At 35.5% G+C, this 12,362-nt stretch overlaps 1 non-coding gene across 1 annotated transcript; it reads right to left on the bottom strand.

Annotated features, from left to right (window-relative positions):
- Nucleotides 1–6,213: 6,213 nt before the first annotated feature.
- Nucleotides 6,214–6,287, bottom strand: TRNAR-UCG. Its single transcript has one exon. It is a non-coding gene; the product is annotated as a tRNA-Arg (tRNA).
- Nucleotides 6,288–12,362: the final 6,075 nt, after the last annotated feature.

Below are 12,362 nucleotides of genomic sequence, written 5' to 3'. Positions count from 1 at the left end.
AAACAATACAATGAGCATGCATATTAAACCTGTTGAATTTCATATCACTTTATGCGCATCTCCTCTATAATAACAAATATTCTAACGGCCTAAATATGCATATCCATTGTGTACTCAAGTACCTGATTGCACTAGTCTAAGGCAAATGGGAAATGTGATGTGTTGCTTATACCCGAGAAGCATATACTTCATGTAATACACGTTTAATCTCCCGTGGATAGGGCGGATTAACAACCTTTTGAGATGCTCTTATTAGCATATAAGTAAGCAGCAACTATAAAAGACGTTTTGAAAGGAGAAAAAGAACAAAACAATTTTTAAATATCAACACACTTAAATGTATTTAAATGTTCTCCATTTTTTTCCCTTCCCAAACAATAAACTGAGAAAAGAAAAAAATACGAGTTCCATGTATGGTTTTGAGTTTTGCAGCTCAATCACTTGGGAGATACTTCGTTTACCATCTCGGTGTTGCTCGGTTATATTGACTTCTTTCTTTTGGCGAACGTGTTGACAAGGAATACTTATCAATTTTATGTTGCATATACTACCCAAGAAGCATACTTCATATAATATGCGTTTAATCTCTCATGGATTGGGTGGATTAACAACCCTTTTTGACATGCTCTTATTAGAATATCAATAGGTAACAACAACTAAAAGGTATTTGAGATGAGAGAAAACAGAACAAAAAATAAAGACGTTCTAGTCATTCTTGTGGAAGGATTTGGTGTCTGACAATTTGATGAGGCACTGGAGGAAGCTAAATATCTTTATAGCATTATATGGAGAGGTATATGTTGGAAGTTAAACCAAGATACGATGATTTGATTAGTGGATCAACAAGTATTGTTGACGCAGTATCGGGATCAACTACTGCAGTTGACGCAGTCAGTTTGGATCAACAAGAGAAGTTGACACAGCGTGTCATATTATGGAAGTTGATTTTACTTGAGAAGCAAGATGTTTGGTTCTAGAGAGTTCTAGAATAGTTCTATTTAGAGTTTGCTTTACGTTAGTAAAGTGTCTTTGTTTAGAATTTTATCTTTATTAGGAAAGTTTGCTTTGAGTGATCGTCAAGTTTGTGAGACTATAAGTAGGCTATTTAGCCATAAGAATTGTACACCAAATTGATTATCAATGTAATATTTTATTTGCTTCCGCGTGTGATCTCCTCTCTCTTGCTCGATCATACATTTGGTATCAGATCAAGGTGAGAGGAAGGGAGAGGACAAGGAGAAAGAGTTAGAGAAGTTTTTTCAATCGTTTTTTCGTTTTAGGGTTTAAGAGAAAGTCGTTGTTTGGTGCTGCACTAAAATAGTTTTGATGAAGAAAAGGATTCTTTGAAGACTTGTCAAAGCCGTGTTGCTGTTTGTCAGAAGAAGAAAGATGTTGTCGTGATAGCAAGGTTTACGGTTTGAAGTTAAGAAGAACACGGGATTACTTAAGAAGGTTTAAAAGGAATTGCGCTGCATCTCCGTTCACTTCCGGCTAAACCTAGAATGGTTGTGTTCGTGAAGGATTTGTTCGTGTGGGTTTGTTTGTGATCTTGAAGGAAGATGGAGATGTTTCCATGAGTTTGATTGTGAAAGAAGACAAGACTAACAGAGTTTGTTACTGATGGAGATTGTTGCTTCCATGTATTTGTGGTTGTGTACGAGAGCCAGAAGCATGTAGACACGAGGAAGAATTGTTGCCATTAATGGTGGATGATAATCATGATTTATCGTTTTTTTGCTATGGATCGATCGATGGATTGTAGTGGTGTGGATGTTGCATATGTTGCATCGCTGCTGTTGCATCATGTTGTTCTCGTTGCTGTTAGGTTTTGAGTCAGGAATTGTGAAAGAGCTCAAGCTGGAGATGAAAATCGATGGAAGTGAAGAGAAGATGTTGTTCGTGGAGCTGTAATGATAGGCGATGGAGCTAGATGTTGTTGCTGGGATGGTAGCTCCAGACGATGGAGATGGAGATAGATTTGAGTCCGAGAAAACAGAATTCTATCTTGAAAACAACACGAAACCACTGTATAGAGAAGAAATACACGGAGATTGTGGTTGCTGTGATGATACGAAGGACATGAAGACTTGAGTTTGTTCGAATCTGGGATAACCAGGGGTGCCGTCGGTGCTAGGCTTTGAACGATTTTGATGCTTTTGTTCATGAGAAGGTGTTGCTGACGATAGAAGTTGAACCGCTGCTGTTGTTGATCGAGTTTGGCAGTGAGTACGAGATGTTCATGGACCGGGAAAATAGTTAGAGGTTTAAATTTCCTGTGACTTAGAAATCAGTTGGAGACTAATCCCGATGGCTGTTACTGTAAGGATTCAGCCGTAAAAAAAAAGTGAGAAAGTGTCATTGAAAGTTAGTAACAGTGATGGGTGTTACAATGATCAGTGTTACAGGTGCAGAAGAACTGTTACAGATGAACAGAAGTATTACTGAAGAATTGTTACAGAAGCGTGACAGAAGAACAAGTCACAGCGTGTGACAGCAAGCCTAACAAAGGTGTTGTAATAGTGTTGAAGTGTGACAGTTTCTGGCAGAAGCGTTGCAGAAAGCTGTTAAAGAGTTTGAAGAATCTTTGGGTGAGTGGTTGATTAATGGGTTAGGTTATGGATTCGAAATAGACGCAAAAGAAGATCAAAGTTGGTATTGCAGTCAATAGGACTGGTACAGTTTGCTTAACAACTCAATCATGTGGTTGAAGAGTTAGTTGCAGAAACTTGGAAGCAAATAAACGATTACATTCTTTGATCTATTACTGCAATACCAACTTTGATCTTCTTTTGCGTCTATTTCAAATCCATAACCTAACTGATGTGACTCAATAATGTTGTAGTAATAAGGTTCGTTGAGGCTTGTGAAAGCAATGGATTTTAGACTTATAAAACTTAAAAGTAAAAAAAACTTATTACAAAATTGACTTCAAGATATGAGAAAATAACCAAGACACTGATTCCACTATTACACATGAATTAATGATGGTAAATAATACAAAACTCTAATTATCTTTTAAGTCCTTTATATCTTAATTCACTAATAATCAAGCAAATTCTCAAACATCAATTGTATCCCTTAAGCATAGATTATCTAAACAAAGCATAACCTATCTAATTGAATCACAATTGATTAGGAAAATTACGCAAACAATTTAAAACTCTGCAAAAGCAGTGATTAAGTGAATTATAATTAAATATTAGAGAAAATGTAATAGTTACCAAATTATTCATGCGTAAATAGCTTCCTCATTGCCTTGGTTGTGTGATAATTAACACATCATCATGTTGGAAACACGCTCGAAATTCATTATTATTGCTCAAAAATGGTTTACAAATGATGAAAAGGGAGAAATATAATGAAAATCGGGTTTGTAACAGTTATATGTGTTACTGTTTCTCTAAGACCCACGCCTTTGTGTCGCAAACGCTGCAGCAAATAAGTCTGCCTCTGATGTACGACCCACGGCTGTGAGTCGTTATTACTGTAGAAAAAAGATTGTCTTTGTTGGTCTGTTCTTCGTGTTCTTCAGCTAAGCAGCAGCAGAAATGGTGACTCTCTGCAACTTCAATTTCTCGCCTCTGTGATGTTCTAAATCCTCCCAAAACTCTCTCCCCGCTTCTCTTCTACCCCAGGATTATATTTATACTCAACAGGCGAAGAAAATCCTGCATAATAACTCACAGTAATCTCTCTTTATTCGGCAGTGAAGGGTAATATTCTCGGAATATTTTCTTTCCAAAAATCCTTCTCCTACACATCTGCTGCTGTTGAATCTACCTTATTTACCTCTGACACGCTCCAAACTGTTGCTCGAGTCAACAAAACATGCTGAGAAATCGTTCAAACTCATGCAATCCCATGAAATAACTCTCCCATGCACGGACTGCCCTGTTTTCTTCCACACGATTATCTAGCCAAATTTGATTCAAACGAACACCCATACCAGCTTTCTATTGTCATATCACGTCCACCCATGAAGTTTCAGCGATTGAGTTAACCTCTAACCCCTCCAAATTCCGATCGAAAAATCCACAGTTTGAGAATGAAAATTTCCCGCCAAAACAAATTTAAACGAAGAAGAATGGGTTGTCCCTTATCCAACAACTGGGGTGCGAATAAAAAAGAAGGTGCCCCTTAGTAATTGAGGTGCCCCTTAACCAACAGTGAGAGTCTGAATAACACGTGTCCTCCAAGGGTGCCCCGGGCAACTTTTCGAGCCGAAATTTCTAAAAATATTTATTTCCAAAAAATACCTACAAACACACGAAACACCATAATAAGGACGAAAACGAGTACTAACAATACGAAACATTGAAGACAAATTAGACACATAAATGCGTCTATCACTAACCCATTAATCAACCACTCACCCAAAGCTTCTTCAAACTCTTTAACAGCTTTCTGCAACGCTTCTGCCAGAAATTGTCACACTTCAGCACTATTACAACACCTTTGCTAGGCTTGTTGTCACACACTGTGACTGGTTTTTCTGTTACGCTTCTCTAACAATTCTTCAGTAACACTTCTGTTCATCTGTAACAGTTCTTCTGCAATTGTAACACTGATCGTTGTAACGCCCATCACTGTTACTAACTTTCAATGACACTTTCTCACAGTATCAAAGAATGAATCTTGGTTGTCTTAATTGGATGATGAAAAATTTAGATAACATAAACACAATCAGGATATTGTACAAGATTTTTATTCTTTAGTATCAATTTGTTGTGTTTTATATATACCCAAAAAAATAAATTTCGGTCCGCTTACATATTAGTGTTGGAGTAGTACGCTTCTGGTACTAGAAATCTGTTCTCTAAATCAATTTGTTTTGTTGTGCTTGTGTTGTCTACTTTAAAAAAATAAAAGTTAAATCTGCTTATAGTCTTTTGGGAAGGAAAAAAAAACACCCATTTTCTGTTATTGTGTACATTATTACTCCAGGCAAAAACCTAGTATCAGTTAAAAAAAAACTTAAATAGAGGAACTTCATGTAACCTTATTATTTGTTCATTCACCTCCTCCAAAGGTGTATAGCGCGATAACTTAAGGAGGAAGGTGGATATAAAATTGCAAAGAAGAAAGTTACTGAATGGGAGCTAGCCGTTAACCTGGGGTTATCATATGTGTTCAAATGTAAAGAAAAAAAAAAAAAGAAAAAAAAAATGTAAAAGAGGATTTCTTGCAACTTGGGGACAACTGGCCATGGCGCCTCTTTTGCTATTCGCTCCATTATCCAAATCTGTTTGGTGTGAACCTCTCTGAGATTGGTGAGATCTGATAAAGCATTCAGATAGCATTGAGAAAGACATGGAAACTTGGTGTCATGACGAACATTTAGTAAACTTTGCTCGCAAAGTTCAAGAAACTCAGCGGACTTATTGCATGACTAGAATGCCTAAACCGCCGATAGATTTTCGAGGATTGTGAATTTGATGTGACTTATTCTTCCTTAGTTGGCCATTTATAGCAAATGGAAAATGTGTGGTATTGATTAACCCAAAATTGGTCAATTAACCCAATAATCCAATAAGAACAATTCCTGGTGAAAAAGACATGTAAAATTTGATACTGTTTAAATGGAAGAGAATGGACAATCAAATACTTCTTCTTATGTTTAATTCACATCAGGATGCGTTCAGTTTCATCCTCGCTATATTTTAAGTTTAAGCCAAGATGAATCCAGTTTCATTCTTGCTATTTTTTCTGTGTCCATTTCACCCATACTAATTTTTACTCGTCCATTAGAACTATGTTTTAAAAATATTTGTGGAAATGACCCTTTTTCCGAAGAAAAAAAAAACACAAGTTGTTTTGGTGCGTACCCAAACAAGTGAAAGGTTGATCTCTTAGGAAACTTAGAGAAAGAAAAAACTTTCCCCGTGAACATACTGCGAGATGCATGTTCAATTTTTGTGAATATTATTAGCCAGACAAAATCCTAGTGTCAGCTACCCGACAGCAGTTAATAAAAGGGTATATTAAGGTTAATAAAATGCATTGGTTGAGGAGCTAGGAAGGTTGTCTTGTAAAATTATGACGAAGAAAGTTATTGAAAAGGAAAAGTTCGTCGAAGCTTTTTCAACTTAAAACATGGTGCTTGTGAATTATGGAAGCAGCATCTCTAGCTGCTGATAAAAGAAATCCACATCTAGCATTGTGGCGTCTGTAATCAAGATTAGAACTGGCAGGTAAAAAAGAAAGAAAAAAAAACGACCACGGTGGGAGTCGAACCCACGACTTTTTGATCCGAAGTCAAACGCGCTAATCAACTGCGCTATGCTGTCACATGTTGTTGCTTTATTTACAAAATCTACCAAGCCAAAGAGGCACGAACATACATCCAAGTCGTTTTACTGTTCCGCTGTTTTCATTCTCAAAAGTTTACTCGGTCAATGACGATGTAGCGAATAAATTCATATTATGTGTAACTTGACATTTCTAATAGATAATCTACAGTAGTAGAACACTCTTCTTACAGAAGTCGTGTATTAGTAATTTGTTTTGGGTCATAATTCATGCATCTACGACTACATCATGATCATCTAATGAATGTGAGATACAAAAGAGTTTCATTTGATAATATATTCTTCAGTGGGCAGTAGCATACTTATTCTTCTACCATCTTCTTCATTTAATTACAAAGAAAATTTCCAGTATGTGTGTCCCTTTTAAGCATTCATGTTGATCAAGTAACGTCCAACATATGGAATCGCGTTGCTATGACATAGGAGAAAGAAGTCATTGGTCATGATCATGACCAACTTTACTTCCTTCTTGAAATTGTCATCCAACTGATGTCTTGATGGCTGTTCATTAAATGATACGTGTGTATTCTTTCTTTTTCATCAAAGAAAACTGTGTTTCCTTGTTTTGCAACTTGCTAAGAGCATTAATGTGATGTTTATTTGAGACTTGTGATGGAACTTGGGATGTTTTCAACAAGGATGACGCGCAAGAGATAGGAATTAGTCTGAAAGAACAAAGATTGTGGATGACAATGTATTTCATACTACCATGTGGACTGTCTAGGTAGGGTATGCTCATCTCCCTCTCAAAATGCATTAGCCAACCACATCAGTTTTGCAACGAAAACCGAACGCAGATATATCATATATAGGATGTTTCTATGAGTATACATCTTGGGCAAACAAGTGAATTTTGGGAAAATATTTTGCTCAACCACTACTAGAACAAACATGATCTAGCAGCATGGAAGCCTGACATGTGGCTGTTTTTGACTCAGCAAACTTTTTAGGTTAACTATAATTATCTTTTATCTGACATTTTGTTTTCCGTTTTTTAGTTGTAGTTAAAAATATTTTTAATTGGATATGGTTAATCCAGTTTCTTCGATTTTTCGTAAGCGAAAGAAATGCAGATTTTTTCTCCCGTCTTCTAATCTTCCGTCTCACCTGGTCAGAGCCATCAGATTCAATACTCAGCTTCCATTCTATTCTAAACCTCGATCATCAGAGGTAGTTCAGAATTATCTATCCTAAAAATCACCAAAATGGCAAAATCAAACAAGTTTAATAACCCATGATTTGACAAAACTAAGAATCCATGATTATCATAAATCCTCACCTAAAGTGAGTTATCACAAATCAAGACTTAAATTGATAACCCATGTATGGATGTTGGACGTAAATTAAGAACATTTCTTTTAAGCACCGTCAACTTATACCCAATTAACCAAAACTTCATTTAATTATTTTTCTCAATATCTTTGCTTGATCCAATAGCTCAAAATGTGTTCACGTTGCAGAGAAGGTCAGAGGTAGTCAACCTAAGAGTTTATGTGTTCTCTGTAAAAATATGGCAGTTAAAAAGACGGGAAAAAAATCTGTAACTGTAGGGGATGATAGCTCTAGTTAACCTAAAGAGTTTGCTGATGTCAACTTAGCCAAATGTCAGGCTTTCATGCTGTGCTAGAGCAAAATATTTTCCTGAATTTTGGGTCAAGAACCAAATTTTAATCTGCCGATAAAAAAAATGTGGTAAATTTTAGGTCACGATGTAGTGTTTGGGTTATGATGTAGACCGGCTTTTTATTTATTTTTCATTAGAAATTTTAGGTCACAATAGCAGAGTTAGGGTTAAAATGGTAGATTTTGGGAAGTTCTCCTTCCCATGATCGAAAATTGCACCATGGTTAATAAGCATGGTGCAATTTTAGGACAAAATTCAAATTTTGATTCATTATGCAGATTTTGAATCACAGGTTAAATTTTGGGTAATTAGGAAGAAATTCCCAATAAATCAAACGAATTTAAGGCAGGCGACCGTGTTTTTAATCATGGTGGCCGATCCTAGCTCACCGTAAAAATAATAAGATAAAGGGTAGGCCATGATATGATTTCAAAATAATAAGATAAATTCCAGTTAGAAGGGAAACCATAGGTCGCTAATTTGAGCCACAGACCGCAGATATTTGGCCAACATGTGAATTTTAATCAAATTTTTTATAAGTGAAAAATCATTCTACGAACAAAATATTAGCTATTTGTGTATTAGTGCTGACAAGATTTTCAGTTTACTGAAAAGAGTATCGAATAACACATTACTAGAGAATAATTTGTCTTATATGATATGTAGCACCCTCCCGATATTCACTACGTATATCCTAGCAATGTTGTATTTATGAAGCAATTTTTTTTATTTTTTTTGGCTTCGAACTTTAAGGATCAACTTCTACTTCTTGGACGGTTGAATCATAGGGAACAATTATATTAGGTTGTAAAGCAAGTTGTTTGTTAGATAAAATACTTGTCCATAAGGTGTCTATGGACAATTCGCAATTATATTAGGTAGTGACAGGAAATGGATGTCTTGCACCTTGGACCAATCAAGAGAATTAAATTTCTTAGTAGTTTTCATTCTTATTTTTCTGAATTAAAGAGGTCTGCCCCTCAGGCTATCGGATAACGACCTGACAAGTGATAATCAGGACTCGACTTAAGAGCAAATTAAAACACATTTCCAAATACATGGCTGCGTTCATACTGAATAATACAAGTGCATGGCTGAGTCCTGATGTAAATTCTCAATGGTGTACATTAGAGGTGTAAATTGGGATGTCCCAGCATGAGCACAGCCCAGCTCGACACGCTAAAATCAGAGCCCAGCCCAGCCCAGCACTTGGTTTAGCCCAGTACGGTCCATCATGTTAGTTTCGTGGGCCGTACTAGGTTATCCTAATCGGCACAGTAGCACAACAAGCGACACGGATAAGCACATGGCCCAACCCAGCACAACACGTTAAGAAAGCACGTCATAACATGCACAAATACATAATATTACAAGGTATAATACATCACATTTTGTGTATATTTCACAAAAGAGTTACTATTCTAGCTAGTTTTTGACATTTTATGCTGCCTTATTTTTATAACAACACATATAATACCTAAATATTTGGAAGATATATCTCAATATCGTTGTTATAATGTCATTACTTATACATATTTGACTAGAACATTAATTCACATGACAATGATTCAATTTTATATTTGGTGCGATATTTTTTTTATTGAATAAATTTGTTAATTTTAATTGAAATAATATGTTGTGTATTTAGATATCGTGATAATGTCCGACTTAATGTATACCGTTAAGTGATCTCAAATTGTTTATAACACAAGTGCCAGCACGACACAACATGACACAACAGGTTACGTGTTGTGCCCATGGACTGTGTTATGCCTAGCTTTTGACTAGTAAAGCACGGCACATGGCACGTGAAGCACGCGACTTCGTGTGCCGGACTGTACCGGGCCGACACATTTCACACCTCTAATGCACATGTTGCATTTAAATGCAGTGGGACAGGAGAATGCATGATCATTAAGAGGGCCCAATAGCTTGTACAAACCCTTTCCCCTAAATGGCAAAACCACTTTTGGATTTGATCGACAGCGTTTAAAGTATCCCAAATTATAAAATAAAAGAGACTACCAAATTCCATGATAATAGGTCTTTATTTCTGACTAACCCTTAACTACAATGAATTTGACAACTCCGTATTTTGGAAGTCCTTGTAGCTGCTTCTTCGTAAAGGATGTTGGAAACTTTTGGCTTAATCCAAAAATTTGACATTGTAGTGATGTACTAGTATCCAAAACTTTTGGCTTCTTCCTTGAAGCTTTACAAACTGCTGAGTGCAAACCTTTCACAACATAATATTTGGTATTTAATTTGAATTTGCAATTATTCATATTTTTGAAAAAAGAGGTATAACTGTTGTTTCTAAATTTAGGATTTATAAAAACAATCCAAATTAGTTTCTATATTTATGTGGAATTCAAAATCCTGTAGTTTAGCTTATAATCTGAACTTTCATTTTTTTTTTATTTGAGTAGTAGAAAATTTGGTATGTATTTTCAAAATAGACTTTCTAATTGTATCTTTCATATTAAAAATTAGAATTAATACAATGATAATCATAAATATTGGTATAGAGTAAAGTGAGATATTATCATGTTGGAAAAATATTACGGAAAATGGGTCATTTGTCCAAATATTTTTAAAACATGGTTCAAATGGACGAGTAAAAATTATTATGGGTGAAATGGACACCAAAAGAATAGCAAGGATGAAACTGAATTCATCCTGACTTAAACATAAAAAATAACAAGGATGAAACTGGATGCATCCTGATGTAAATTAAAAATAAGAAAAAGAATTTGAAAATGGGTAGGATGAAACTATTTACATCCTGGCTATTTTTACATTTTTGTCCATTTAAACAGTATCAAAATCTGAATGTCATTTTCACCTAGGAATTGTTGATTTTGGTATTTTTAAGAATTTGAAATTGAGGGATAAAAAAACTAATTGTGGGATAGAGGAAAAAGACAAAAACTGGATCCAAATATCAAATCAAGGTCACCCCTTATCTAAGTATTTTTTTAAATCCTAATCTACTCCTCACTAATCAGGTTTAGTGGTTAATAATAATTAGTAAAAGTCTTAAGTATTTGTTAAATGATTAGTGTGTATTTGTATTTGGGTGAATGAGATGAGAGTAGAAAGATGGAAAAAAAAATTGAGAGGGAACTTTTTTTGGTGAAAGTGGAGGACGATTGTGAAGAGAGAATTGCTGCTAAGAGGTTGAAAATTTAATTTTTTTTCTTTGATTCCACCATTTTAATAGCTGAAATAGCTCGGTGCCGGCATTGTATTCAACCGAAAAAACTATGCCGACATTTGTTGGACAGTTTCAGTTAATTCTCGAGCATGCCGGTATCTATGCCGGCATAGTATGTTTCTTAAATTTCTATGCCCGCACATGATGAAAAGTATCCAGGAAACTTCAACTTTTTTTAACTTGATTACCGGCATTGATAGATTTCTATCGAGCATGCCGGCACTCAGTTCCGGCATTGAATGTTAGTTACCAAGTATGCCGGCACCATTTTCCGGCATGGTCTTCATCCATTCCGGCATGATATTCATCACTTCCGGCGATGTATTATTTTTTTCCGACATGGTCTTCATCACTATCGCATGCTCTTCATCTATGCCGGCATGGTCTTCATCACTACCAGCATGGTCTTCATCCATGCCGGCATTGGTCTTCATCACTTCCAGCAGGTCTTCATCACTTCCGGCATGGTCTTCATCAATACCGGCATGGTCTTCATCACTACCGGCATGGTCCTCATCGCTTCCGAATGATAAAAAAAAAAATCGTTTTCAAGGGAGTGGGGAAATGGGGAAAATTTTAAAAGGAAGAGAATTTGAAAGGAAGTGGGAAAATTTAGAGTTTGAAAGGGAGTGGGGAAAACTCTAATTTAAAAGGGAGTGGGATAAATGGGGGATATGATTTTGTTTTTTGTTTTTTAATTTTTATTTTGAGGGAATGGTGTTTTAGTATTTTCGCCCCAAAAACACCCCTTAGCAGACACCTTTGGTAACTTTAAAATCAAATTACTTTAAAGAAATTAAAAGGCAAGAAATTGTGGTGAAACTGTAGGATAATTGAAAGTATGAGAAAAGATTCAAAGAGTTTGAGTAACTTTAAAGATAGTGAAAATCAAATTACTTTCAATTGGAGTGGTTCGATTAAAATTGAATTTGACATTCTTAATTACTTCGATTATTTTAATTTGAAGGTAAATAGAAATTTGTTGATGATGATTCAATTCAATTATCCACCCTCTGTTCCGATTTTACTTGATGTTATAGAGTTCTTCACGCATATTAAGGAACAACAAAGAGAGTAATTTCTTTTCCAAATCTACCCATATTAATAGCTTCCTAAAATTTTAAACCACCTAGTTTTTAATTTCTAGAATTAGTGTAAATTATGTATCCGGTGGTAATTTACTTAAACGAACGATTAAGATACTACCATGAGG

Source organism: Papaver somniferum, chromosome 9, assembly GCF_003573695.1.
Source record: "Papaver somniferum cultivar HN1 chromosome 9, ASM357369v1, whole genome shotgun sequence".
NCBI lineage: Eukaryota > Viridiplantae > Streptophyta > Magnoliopsida > Ranunculales > Papaveraceae > Papaver > Papaver somniferum.
Note: the sequence above shows the minus strand (reverse complement) of the source record. Positions and strands in the feature narration are given on the sequence as shown.